Source organism: Micromys minutus, assembly GCF_963924665.1.
Source record: "Micromys minutus genome assembly, chromosome: 1".
Classification (NCBI taxonomy): Eukaryota; Metazoa; Chordata; class Mammalia; order Rodentia; family Muridae; genus Micromys; species Micromys minutus.
Genome location: NC_137969.1, coordinates 234,950,931 through 234,964,362, shown reverse-complemented (window position 1 = coordinate 234,964,362; position 13,432 = coordinate 234,950,931). Strand labels below are relative to the sequence as shown.

Below are 13,432 nucleotides of genomic sequence, written 5' to 3'. Positions count from 1 at the left end.
TCCCTGATGGCTAAGGATGTGGAGCATTTCCTCAGATGTTTCTCAGCCATTCGGTGTTCCTCAACTGAAAACGTTTTGTTTAGCTCTGTACCCCATTTTTTAATAAGGTTATTTGATTCTCTGGTGTCTAGCTTTTTGAGTTCCTTGTACACCTTGGATATTAGGCCTCTATCTGATGTGGTGTTGGTAAAGATCTTTTCACATTCTGTTGGTTGCCGTTTTGTTTTCTTGACGATGTCCTTAGCCTTGCAGAAACTTTGCAATCTCATTAAGTCCCATTTGTTAATCTTTGACCTTAGCGCTTGAGCCATTGGTGTTTTGTTCAGGAAATTTTCTCCTGTACCTATGTGTTCTAAGGTTTTCCCTACTTTCTCATCTAATAGTTTCAGTGTATCTGGTTTAATGTGGAGATCTTTGATCCACTTAAACTTGAGCTTTGCACAAGGAGATAAGAACGGTCTATTTTCATTCTTTTTCATGCTGAGTGCCAGTTGGACCAGCACCATTTGTTGAATAGGCTGTCCTTTTTCCATTGAATGTTTCCTGCTCCTTTGTCAAAAATCAGGTGACCATATACATGAGGGCTCATTTCTGGATCTTCTATTCTTTTCCATTGATCCACATGCCTATTTCTGTACCAGTACCATGCAGTTTTCAGCAAAATTGCCTTGTAATATAGCTTGAGATCAGGGATAGTGATTCCCGCAGATGTTTTTTTGTTGTTGAGGATGGATTTCGCTATTCTAGGTCTTTTGTTATTCCATATGAAATTGCACATTGATCTTTCCAAATCCATGAAGAACTGGGTTGGAATTTTGATGGGGATTGCATTGAATCTGTAGATTGCTTTTGGTAGGATGGCCATTTTTAAGATGTTGATTTTTCCAATCCATGAGCATGGGAGATCTTTCCATTTTCTGAGATCCTCCTCAATTTCTTTCTTTAGAGGTTTGAAGTTCTTGTCATACAGGTCCTTCACTTGCTTAGTTAGAGTCACACCAAGGTATTTCATAGTTTTTGTGACGATTGTGAAGGGTACCTTTTCCCTAATTTCTTTCTCCACATGTTTGTCCTTTGAGTATAGGAAGGCTACTGATTTGTTTGAGTTAATTTTGTATCCAGCCACTTTGCTGAACTTGTTTATCAGCTGTAGGAGTCCTCTGGTGGAATTTTTGGGGTCACTCAAGTACACTATCATGTCATCGGCAAAGAGTGATGTTTTTATCTCTTCCTTTCCGATTTGTATCCCCTTGATCCCCTTTTGCTGTCTAATTGCTCCAGCCAGGACTTCCAGTACTATGTTGAATAGGTAGGGGGAGAGTGGGCAGCCTTGTCGAGTCCCTGATTTTAGTGGGATTGCTTCAAGTTTCTCGCCATTAAGTTTGATGTTGGCTGTTGGTTTGCTGTATATTGCTTTTATTATGTTTAGTTATGGGCCTTGAATTCCTGTTCTTTCCAGGACTTTTAACATGAAGGGGTGTTGGATTTTGTCGAATGCTTTCTCAGCGTCTAGTGAGATGACCATGTGATTTTGGTCTTTGAGTTTGTTTATATGGTGGATTACGTTGATGGATTTCCTTATGTTAAACCATCCCTGCATCCCAGGGATGAAGCCTACTTGGTCATGATGAATGATGGTTTTGATGTGTTCTTGGATTCGGTTTGCAAGGATTTTGTTGAGTATTTTTGCATCAATGTTCATAAGTGAGATTTGTCTGAAGTTCTCTTCCCTTGTAGGGTCTTTGTGTGGTCTAGGTACGAGGGTTATTGTAGCCTCAAAAGATGAGGTGGGTAATATTCCATCTGATTCTATCTTTTGGAATAGTTTGGCAAGTATTGGTGTTATATCCCCAATAAATGTCTGATAAAATTCTGAACTGAACCCATCTGGACCTGGGCTTTTTTTGGTTGGGAGGCTTTTGATGACTTCTTCTGTTTCTTTAGGTGTTATAGGGTTATTTAGATGGTTTACTTGGTCCTGGTTTAACTTTGGGACCTTGTATCTGTCTAGGAATTCGTCCATTTCCTCCAGATTTTCCAATTTTGTTGAGTATAAGTTTTTGTAGTAGGATCTGATGATTTCTTGAATTTCCTTACTTTCAGTTGTTATGTTACCACTTTCCTTTCTGATTTCGTTAATTTGGATACTCTCTCTTTGCCCTTTAGTTAGTCTGGCTAGGGGTTTATCAATCTTGTTGATTTTCTCAAAGAACCAACTCTTTGTTTTGTTGATTTTTTCAATGGTTCTTTTTGTTTCTATTTGGTCTATTTCTGCCCTAATTTTGATTATTTCTTGCCGTCTACTCTTTTTGGGTATATCTGCTTCCTTTTGTTCTAGGGCTTTCAGCTGTGCTGTCAGGTTGCTGATGTGAGCTCTCTCCAGTTTCTTTTTGGAAGCACTTAGGGCTATGAGCTTTCCTCTCAATACTGCTTTCACCGCATCCCATAGGTTTGGGTATGTTGTGTTTTCGTTTTCGTTGAATTCTAGAAAATCCTTAATTTCTTTCTTTATTTCTTCTTTGACCCTGCCATCCTTTAACAGAGCATTGTTTAGGTTCCATGTGTATGTGGGCTTTTTGTTGTCTTTGTTGTTGTTAAAGACCAGCCGTAGACCATGGTGATCCGAGAGGATGCATGGGAATATTTCAATCTTCTTATATCGATGGAGGCTTGTTCTGTGTCCAATTATGTGGTCAATTTTCGAGAAGGTACCATGGGGTGGTGAGAAGAAGGTGTATTCTTTTACTTTAGGATAGTATGTTCTGTATATATCTATAAATTCTAGTTGGTTCAAAGTCTCTGCTAGTTTTGCAGTGTCCTTGTTCAGTTTCTGTTTCCCTGATCTGTCCATTGGTAAGAGGACACCACAGATTCTTAATTCAAAGCGTCAAGTCTTTCATGGGTTCTCAAACATCCATCTGAAACTTCACAAGCCAGGCTTCTGTCACCTACACTCTCCTCAACATTATGGTCCAAGTGTCCATCACAGCCCATCAAGCTGTGAGCAGTAAAGGCCTTCTACAGCTCAAATTTCCAATGATTCCACAGTATTCCCCCAAAACAACATGGTCTGGTCTCTCACAGCAAGCTTCTACTCTTCTGTCCTTAGTTGTGTCTGGTTCTGTGATGAAACCAAAAGCATTATTTTATAGGTCACACTCCATCACTGTGGAAAGCCAAGGCAGGAATCTGAGAGCAGGATCTGAAGCAAAGACCATGGAGAAATGCTGCTTACTGGCTAGCTTTTCATGGTTTGCTCAACTTGATTTCTTATACAATTCAAGACTACCTCCCCAGAGATGGCATCGCCCACAGTAGGATTAACTCTCTCATATCAATCATTAATCAAGAAAATATATTCCCACAGATGTGCCCATAGGCCAATCTGATGGTGACAAATTCCTCAACTGAAGTTCCCTCTTCCTGAGTAACTCTAATTTGTGCTGTGTTGACAAAAACTCTAACAATCATGGGACTATTGCTCTGTACACACACTCACACACACACACACACACACACACACACACACACACACAATTGTTCCTGGGAAAACAAAAGGTAAGGAGAATTCGAAAAAATAAGTTGCTACATTAGAGAAGAAAGAGAATGTGATAATCTACAGACCGGATCCTATGCTTCCCAAGCCTCGCTGTATGCCACTGTGATCTAATTAACAAAAGTTTGTCCAGGACAACTCTATTCTTATTTAATACAGCTCTCTAACTACCAGAGGAGCTTCAGAGTCTGCAACATCAGAACATGCAGTGCTATATTTTATTCTCATCTGGGTTAAGCATGAAACAAGGGAGACAATTGTGCTCTTCTGATGCCTATAGTCTTCCCAAGACAACTTTATTTAGTTTTAGCATCTTTTTAACATCATGGAGCAATTGAAAAGGAAGAGGTTTTTGGGAATCAAGAAGAAGCCTAGCAGCCTTATAACCAATAAGATCACCATAAAGTCACTTCTTAGTATTAATAGAAGAATATAAATTTCTATTTATAATATACTTTCAATACACATTTATATTTTTCAATAAAAATTTTCTCTAGTTGGCTTCTGCTCTTTAAAATATCATGAACTCCATATTTGCATTTTTCCAAATACCAGATTAAGAACAAAACCAAAAATTAAACAATTTCTTAATAATATAATTAATACACAATACAATGTCTATATCTGGCTGATCAAATAGAAAAAGAGTAAAAAATGTGCATAATTGATGTTTAAATTGTGTTACTAGTACATCCTTGGAAATCAAAAGAACTGCACTTTAATACGGTAGCATATTATTTATTATCTGCCACCCATGGACCACAGTCATGGAAATGTGATAGGTCACCTTGCTTCCTATTCAGATTCACATTAAAGGCTTTTGTAAGTATAAATATAGTTAACAGTTCATCACAGAAACAATCTATTTTATGCACCACTGCCTCTAACTGGTAAAATAAAAAATTTTAATGATAATTTTTCTTCGAAAACATGGGACTATAAATAAATGAGAACATATACCTGTGAAAATTGAAATATATATTTATCATATATATTAATATGACACATATGCACACATATATAAATATATATATATAATTACTAACATGCCTCCAACTTATTATGCTAGTGTAAAATTCAGACCATAATTTGATCTTTAAGGTGATTACAAGGCCAAGGTTTGTATGCTCCAACTCTAGACACCTCTTCTGCTATACAGATTTAACGTGGAGCTGTAACAGGAGAAGACAGTGAAGCTTAACACAATGGGACAGGAGCAGAGGGGTCCAAGACTATTTAGGATTAAAGTTCATAAAACTGGGCCCACAGAGATGGCTCAATGGTTAATGTCACCACCTTCTCTTACAGATGAGCTCTGTTCCTAGTACCCACATTGGGTGGCTCACAACTGCCTGTAACTCCAGCTCTAGGCAGATGTTATGCCACTTACCTGTATGAACACTACATTCACAAGCACACACCCACTCTCAGATGTACACACCAAACACATCATTGAAAATGTTTAAACTTTTTAAATGTATAGAGCTGTTTTATTTTTTTAATGTATTTCCTTTACATACCAATATCAGCCCCCCTCTTCCCAATACCCTCTAACACACATCATTCCCCATCCCTCCCCACTTCTTTTCTAAGAAGGGAGATTTTCCCCCACCCTAACACCCTCCCAGCACATCAAGTCACTGCAAGACTGGGCACATCCTCTCCTACTGATGCCAGACAAGGCATCTCAGAGAAACTGGGATCCATGGGTAGGCAACTGATTCAATGACAGCCCCTACTATAGTTGTTTTTAGGGACCCATATAAAGAACAAGATGTACATCTTCTATATATGGGAGGGGGTTGTTGTGTCCCACAATATGATCATTTGTGGGCAGTTTGGTCCATAGAATTATTTTGAAATCAAGTTTTTTTTAATATTCATTGGGATCTAATCAATGGAAAATAAAAGGAAACTACAGAGGGAAAAAGGCAAAGGAACAAACAAAATATTATCAATGCACTCACTGTAGATACACTGTTCATAGATTATTTATTGTTTTAGACAGAATGCTGCAGTCATCAAAGACTGTCAAAATACAGAGACTCATCCTCACCTGACCAAAGGCTCTCTGGAAACACTTTTTTCTTGATAGTAGAATAATCCTACCTCAGGATTAAAAACTCAGACTGTAGCAGCCCCAAGTCAGCCACCTACCAGCTCAGTTCATTTCTTCTATGATTAAGTGTGGCAGCTCCAGGGCAAGAAATAATGATGCCCTCATCCAATCAAAACTCCAGGGAAAATCAGAACAAACAAATATGATTATTGGATTGGAGCTGTTCTTCAGCAATATCTTTCAGATTTAATGCTCTTATCCACATGGAAACATAGAGAAGCCTCCTGAGACAAGACTGATTTCCTCCTTCATCCCAAATGGAAATACAGGAATGCTAGAATTAGCGATACATCTAACTTCAGCGTAAATTTTAGGAGATACTTCCCAAGGTTTGACCAACCGACCTTGATGTGCATGAACTAGATTATTTCAGACTATTTTTCTTTTTGTTTTTTAATTGAATTTTGAATTTTGAATATATCTCAACCACAGTTAGCCCTTCCTCCACTCCTCCCAGCTCCACCCCACCTCCCTTTTCCCCATATCTACTCTCCCTCCATTTCCCTTTAGAAAACAGCCGGCCTCCAAAAGACAACAACCAAGCCCAACAAAACAAGAGAGAGAAAAACAAGGTAATAACCCTCATCTCAAAGCAGGACAAGGCAACCCAATAGGAAAGAAAAAGTTCCAAGGACAGGCAAGTGGAGGGGGAGGGGGGGATAGGAGAGGGGCAGGGGAAGGGATAACATCTCAAAGGTAAATACAAAGTATCTAGTCTTAAAAATGAGGGGGGAAAAAAGAACATACAAATTAAAAAAAAAAAAAAAAAACAACTTTTTTTTAAGAGAGTCGGTATGGCTTCAGTGTGTACCTTGGTTCCTTTTTGCCTAGAAAAAGTGTCTTGGTTCCTTTTGTACTTCTGTGACAGAATCCTTGACAGAACAATGTAAGCCAAGACAGATTGGATTTGGCTTGTGGATTCAGAAACATCTGTCTATTACAGCAGAGACGGTGAAGCTGACCCATCTACATGGTGGAGGTGGGAGGGGAGCCAGAACCAGAGACCAGGGACAAGCTTCAAATCCTATCCCAGTGGCCTGATTTACCAGTGAGGCTCTACCTGGGAACAAGAACTCAAAACATAAAGTCATGGAGAACAATTAAGATTGAGGTTTTTTTTTTGTTTGTTTTTTGGGTTTTTTTTTGCTGGTTAAGATTATTTTATTGAGGAGTGTGTGGTGGGGGGGCATTGCAGCCTCCCCAGGCCCCACCAGGAAAAATAGACCCTCTCCCACCTCTTCTTAAGTGGGTTCCTCCTGCATTATGGGGGACTTTGTGCAAACTCTGCCCCTGGGGAAAGGGGAGGGTATGAAGTGCCAGCAACTGGAATGGGGGTGGCTACTGGTTGCTGGGGGCTTGTAGGGCTCCAGAAGGAGGGCAGAGAAGGTGTTGACTTTGTCAGCTCCCCGAACCTTGTGAGGTAACAGTGGCAGCTTTACAGTGTGGAAGTCTTCATAGAGGTCTTCCATCTGGTCCAGGTATTTGGCCTGGATCTTGTGTTGAGCCTCACACATCTTGCAGGGTTTTTCAGGGTCAGGGAAGACAAGCTAGTTGACAATGAAGTTGTGGGTGTTGATTTTGCACTTAGCCAGCTCCTGGATCAGCCGTTCCATCTCATACAAGGACAAGAACTCAGCAATACACACACAGATGAAAGTTGTCTGTGAAGCGTCCTTGAACTGTTCGCTAATGGGTCAGATGACAGGCAATGTCTCTTCTAGCTTGGAGGTCAGCTGGTCAGCATTCATGTCCCCCAGACCCAGCATGTTATACATCTGTGAAATGAAGGGGCTGATCTGGTTTTTGATCTGTATCAGGTGGCCCAGGCCTTATTCCACGATGTTGGGGAAGTTCAGGAGCCTGAGTGTATGGCCGGTGGGCGCTGTGACGAACACTACGACTGAGAAGTTCACGCCTTTCATCAGCCTCATGACCTCAGCATAATTCATGGCCTCATCAATGCCTGGGAAGGCACTTATGGCCTCCTGCATCATCTTCTTGCCTATGCTCAGCATGTTGTCTTCCTCGAAGAACTCATCCAGGACCTCTGCAATGCCAGGCTGGGGTCTATCTCCATTGCAAAGAGGTTGCCATAGCCTTTGACCTTGGTAGGCACCTTGGAGAACTTCTGATCAAAAGCATCTGAGACGTTGTGAGCTGGGTCTGCGAAAATGATTAGAACACTCTCACGTCCCTTAGGCAGCTGCAGGTGGTCTTACCAACGCCACCCTTGCCCCCAAAGAAGATCCACCTAAGGCTATGCTGCTCGAGGATATTGCTAAGCCTGGGTTCCAGCGCCTCCACATCAGGTGCATTCTTCTGCTTCAATCCCCTACCCGGTCACCCCGGCCGCCATCTTGGACCCCTGAAATATTTTTATTGGTTATTTTATGTATTTACATTTCAAATTTTATCCCCTTTTACAGTTCCTTCCTCTCCCATCCCCATTCCCCCTGTTTCTATGTGGATGCTCCCCCTCCCACTTCACCAACCTGCATTCCCCTACACTGGAAAAATGAGCCTTCACAGAACCAAGGGCTTCTCCTGTTGATGCCAGACAAGGCCATCCTCTGCTACATAAGCAGCTGGTGCCATGGGTCCCTCCATGTGTGCTCTTTGGTTGACGGTTTAATCCCTGAGAGCTCTGGGGTCAGATTGAAATCTTAATGTGGCTGAGTGAGCACTATCCTAACCAAAAATCATAGTCCATACCCCTAAAAATTAGGAAAAGAGTCAGATTTTAGTATTTACATTTGTATTTATAAATGCATATACATATACGCATATACTTATGCATGTGAGTATATACAGATATTATATAGATGTGCACAAGCATACACATGTTCATGTTAAGCACATACACATACACACACAGGTTTATGTCATCTATTTTTCATGGCTTTAACAGTCATCTGAACCTAAAACAATCCCATGGAACTGTCTTAGAGAAAAGGCCTTCCTTGCTAGGCACTTACTCAGCTATGCAACAGACCATATGATGGCTTCAGTCTATTTACCCAGAGACTTCCCCATCCATCAGCAACACTGAAATAATTACAGCTTTATTTAAATAAGTGCTAAATATCACAAAGCTAACAAAGGATGGAATTAGATCCAATCCTGGCTTCCTTTCCTTGGGTTTGCAAAGAGCGGTTTCAGCTGGTGTCCAACAACACCCTGGAAGCCCTCGTTTGGTCTGAAAGCCATTAGACCACAGTTATCAACTAATGAAGCAGTAAGTGTTTGGAAGCAGTTTAAACTACCTCGGCAGATCCAAGTGAAAATAAGGCAAATTAGTAGTATAGTCAAAATGCTTTAAACTGTGAACTGAGTGTCAAACTATTTCCCTGGGGAAAAAAAAGTATTGGGTCAAATTGCTGCACAGAAAAGATCAACTTACAGGAGAAAAAAATGTTCCTTTCAATGAATTTCATTCTTTATAAGGCAGGGTGTCCTATCCTGACTGTTTAAAAGGCTTTTCTATTCATGGGGAAGGGGGTGGTAAGTAGATTTGATTCATCCATCAAAGAGATATGTATTTTGTAAACTAGAACATTAGGGGGGATAAATGTGGGTGTATAGTGATTACTTATTAAAAAGGATTGGCAGGTGTAAGCTGAAAACATCCAAATTTTATGATGTTAGGAAGATTTCCAAAAAACTTATGGAAGAGAGAAATCTTCTCCGCCTGTAATACTCATGAAAATCTAGGCACCTGCTTTGAGGTTTAAACAGAAGAAAGGTAATAACTATGACTTAAATGCATTACCAAGGTCAAAATGCACATTTCTTCCACTTTCTCCTCTCTCACCTACACATTAAATGCCCAAGTCTCCTCTTCAGCAAATGGTAAAACAATGTCAACAGAGACCGAAATTTGTAATTTTAGACATTCAGCTTCATGTGCAGTGATTTGAAAACTCAAACCTATGGCCATTCACTGTATCTTCCCCATATATGTCCTCTATTTCATTCAAACGTCCCCTTACATTTGAATTTCTCATCAGTATACAAAGATCATAGCTGTTCACTTCCACAGTTACATCTTTTCAAAATCAAGACATGACAGACAAGATCTCCATGCAAGGTAGCAATCAGTAAAACCGAATGGTTTCTAATCCCTTGTCTTAGGTTGTTTTCAGGAATTGAGATGGGATAGGTGGGCCAAAGGTTGACTGTAATCTGCTCATAAGCAATTCAGCATGAGACAGTAAAGGGAAAATGCAGTTCAGACAAAATATGACCTGAATGCACTTTTCTCTGAGCCTGCCGATCTTTTGAGGACTTTGGTGTATCCTCAAACTGTCCCACAATGAGACATGGACACTTGATCTCTCCAGTCTCTCGTATATCTGTCTCAACAATGGGCCATTGTAGGGATGAGGCTAAACCTTGGAGTTTCTTGTGTTTGGGGATAGTACTTATTAAGGGATAGGGATATTTCAGTGAGCCTTTGATAGCCAGGTGTGGAGGAATATGGTCCCGAAGGAGGGAGATCTGAGAAAGCTACAATAATACACACCATTCTTCTCTTAAATGAGACTTGTTCTCTACAGTTCACCAAACCCCAGATAACACACATGACTCATTCTAGGGCCATTGGCAGTGCTGGGCTTGGGTTCCCTCATGTGGCATGGATCTCAAGCTGGAGCAGTCATTGTTCTTGGCCACTCCTACAATTTCTTTGCAACCTTTACCCTACGACATCTTGCAGGCAGGACAAAGTATAAGTCAAAGGTCTTACGACTGGGTTGGTGTCTCAGTCCCACAACTGTAAGCCTTGTCTGGTTACAGAAGGTGACCATTTTTATTCTCTGTATTCTCCATTACTAGGAGTCCTTACTAGGGTCACAGTCATAGAATCCTGGGAGTTTCTAGGGACTAGGTTTCCACATCACTCCCAAATGTCGGCCGGTTCCTTTCACTTCTTCCCGTAATCCTTCCAAATTGTAGAAGCCAGAGGGTGGAAGATACAAGGGGAACACAGTCCACAGAATCCACTAAGCAAGGCTCATAGGGGCTCACAGAGACTGAAGCAGCAATCATGGTACCTCCATGGGACTACACTAAATCCTCTGCAAACACATCATCAGGCTTGTTATCCTGGTGTTTTCCTGAGACTCCTCGTGGTGGCAGTGGAAGTGTCTCTGACTCTTCTGCCTTGCCTTGAGATTCTTTTCCTCCTGCTGAATTGCCTTATGAGGGTTTGAGACCAGTCTTATTGCAACATATGAATTTTATACATTCATCTCTAAAATGACATGACCTGTCATCACTACAAACAATAAATTCATACTGATAGGTTTGCTATGAGCCAGATACTATGGATAACTTCCTAGTATCTCACTTTGAAACCCAAAAAGGAACAAGGCCGTCTTGCCTGGTCCTCCACATTCTCTTCTGTCCTTTCTCCCTGTTTCTCTCTTTCTCTTTCCATCTGAGACAGAGCCTCTTTCTTTCCTCACTCAGTCTTTCAGCTTCCTCTCCAGAGAGGCCCAGCCAATCATTCGCACCTCAATGTGTTCTTAAGTCACACCTAAGGTGCTTTCACCATGAACCTATTACAGACTGCTCTGTGAAAGACATTTTTTCCCTATAAAACACGTTTCAGGCATCAGTGGGCACACAGGAGCCATATTTGGCATTTAGAGGATCAAGGGGGTGGTATTTCAGTCCTGAAATGAAACCATATGGGGAGTTACCTACCCATCATGCTGGCCTTGGACATGACCCATGTAATGGGTATTTAGTTAATAAAGAAGGCCTTTCAGTCACATTGACCTTTTGATCTAGCCCAAAGCGGACACTGTTTTCCATGCACTAATGAGCCAGACTGGCTTCTTCCTGCCCCAGTTAAAAATGTGTTATATTTTGTTTCTCTTTAAATCCATAAAACTGGCAAGAACAAAGTTTTCAGAAACTCCTGCTGGTAAGTAGTGAGGACAACCTGAGCTAGGGAAGAAGAATAAATTGTTTTTCCTCATCCCAGGGAAGCTGGCAAGGATCACGTGGCAGGCCAAATGGAGGCCTCACTGTGGCTACAGCCATGCCCTATGGTCTTTGTGGTGAATATGGCCTCACAGAGACGTCTAAGACCCCAAGTTTCTTTCATTAGGCCAGAGACTCCCTACTCATCTGTATCCCTCCCAAATTCAACATTTTTGTTCTTCTGTTTGAAATAGGTTTTGTTTTTCTAGAAAAAATTAAAATGAAGAAAAATGAGTGCTTTTGCCTGTGTTCAGGGGTCTGTCCATATACTTATAATGATCTTCAGCAATCTAGTAGCAGAAACAAAGGATTTACTTCCACTGTGCAAATTTGCAGCTGGGGGCTTTTTGTGTTACTATATGTCTCCGTTAGACTGGGTATGTATGGTCTGGGGAGACATCTCAGTCCAGTCAATGAAAGGATTGCTGAACGACCTTGACGTCCTGAATTTGAATCACTAACCCCCATGTAAAACCCGGGTCGGGAAGTATACACATGTAACCTCGACAATGGGCTGTCAGAGACAGGGAGATCAAAGGTGCTCACCAGACAGCCAGTGTTGCTCAAAAATGAGTGAGTTCAATAAGTGACCATATTTAAAAAAACAAGGTGAAGAGCATCTGAGAAAGAGAACCAACATAGACCTTTGACCTCAACACATGTGTACACACACATACATACACATACACACGTACACACACACATGAACCCATGTAACACATACACACAAATGACTTGGTATGTAACTTACAGACATACCTGGACACTTGTAAATTAAGAACTCTGTCAATCATGAAGCCTTTTTCTGGGCACATACAACACTGAACTTTGGGAAATAGTGATTTATCTAGTTATCCTAAGTTATTTGAATTCTGAGAGGCTCAAGTAGTATATCTTTGCTGCTGGTTTCACCATGAGCTTCATAGCTCCAAGTAAATCCTGTTATGCTAACTTGACTTTGTATCTTTTAAGGCAGGAAATTTGAAGGTGGCTACCTACAGCGTACCCAGAATGTAAAGCAGGAAAAGTTACACTTTGGGCCTGCTGCTTGGGTCAAACCATTTTGCAACCTATCACTTTGGATTAATTCCTGCTTGTTAGCCTTTAGTTCTCTTGATGATTTCCCAAACCTAAAAACACACATTCGCACCTGGAAGCGGGTACATATGTTCCCAGCATCATTCTAGGAAATGTTCTTCACCCTGGTTTATATAATTCCCGAGCATCCTCCCAGGTTGGTCCAAGGGTTGAGGGGTATGGGACCAATCCCACTTCACTTCCAATAGCAGAGCTTCTTCACTCCTCTGCTGAAGTTACTCATTTTATAATTCATGGGAGGATTGCATGACAAATATCCCGGTGCTATCCTACCCAAGGAAAAGAAAGGTTGAGAGAAACTTGGGGAAAGGACAAATTGTTTCTGATAGCCAGGCAGAGTGAGAGAAAAGAACTACCATTTCTGATTGAGTGCCTACCATGTGCTCAATCCTTTTTTTCCCCTCATTTCACAAAAAAAAAAAAAAAAAAAAAAAGAATTGTCTATGAGGTATGTTAATTTGTTTACTTGTTTGTTGGTGTGTGAAAGTCTTCTGTGGACCCTGCACTATTTTCTTCTTGAGGTCACATAGAAACTAGAACCCACTCACGAGTGTTATTGGCCTTGGCGAACTTGTTTGGAAGAAGGAATATGTGCAGAACGTTAGTAATACTAGGAAAGGGGAGAGGTACTGTACAGTTTCCATAGATAAAAGATTGTTTCCATGCCTTCA

At 40.9% G+C, this 13,432-nt stretch overlaps 1 pseudogene across 1 annotated transcript in view; it reads right to left on the bottom strand.

The window, feature by feature from the left end:
* Positions 1 to 6,916: 6,916 nt before the first annotated feature.
* The window catches only part of LOC308417734 (ATPase GET3-like), a 39,128-nt pseudogene continuing 32,612 nt past the window's right edge, over positions 6,917 to 13,432 (bottom strand). The window contains exon 2 of the transcript in view: positions 6,917 to 8,007. The product of the transcript in view is annotated as an ATPase GET3-like (transcript). The remainder of the gene's footprint in view (positions 8,008 to 13,432) is intronic.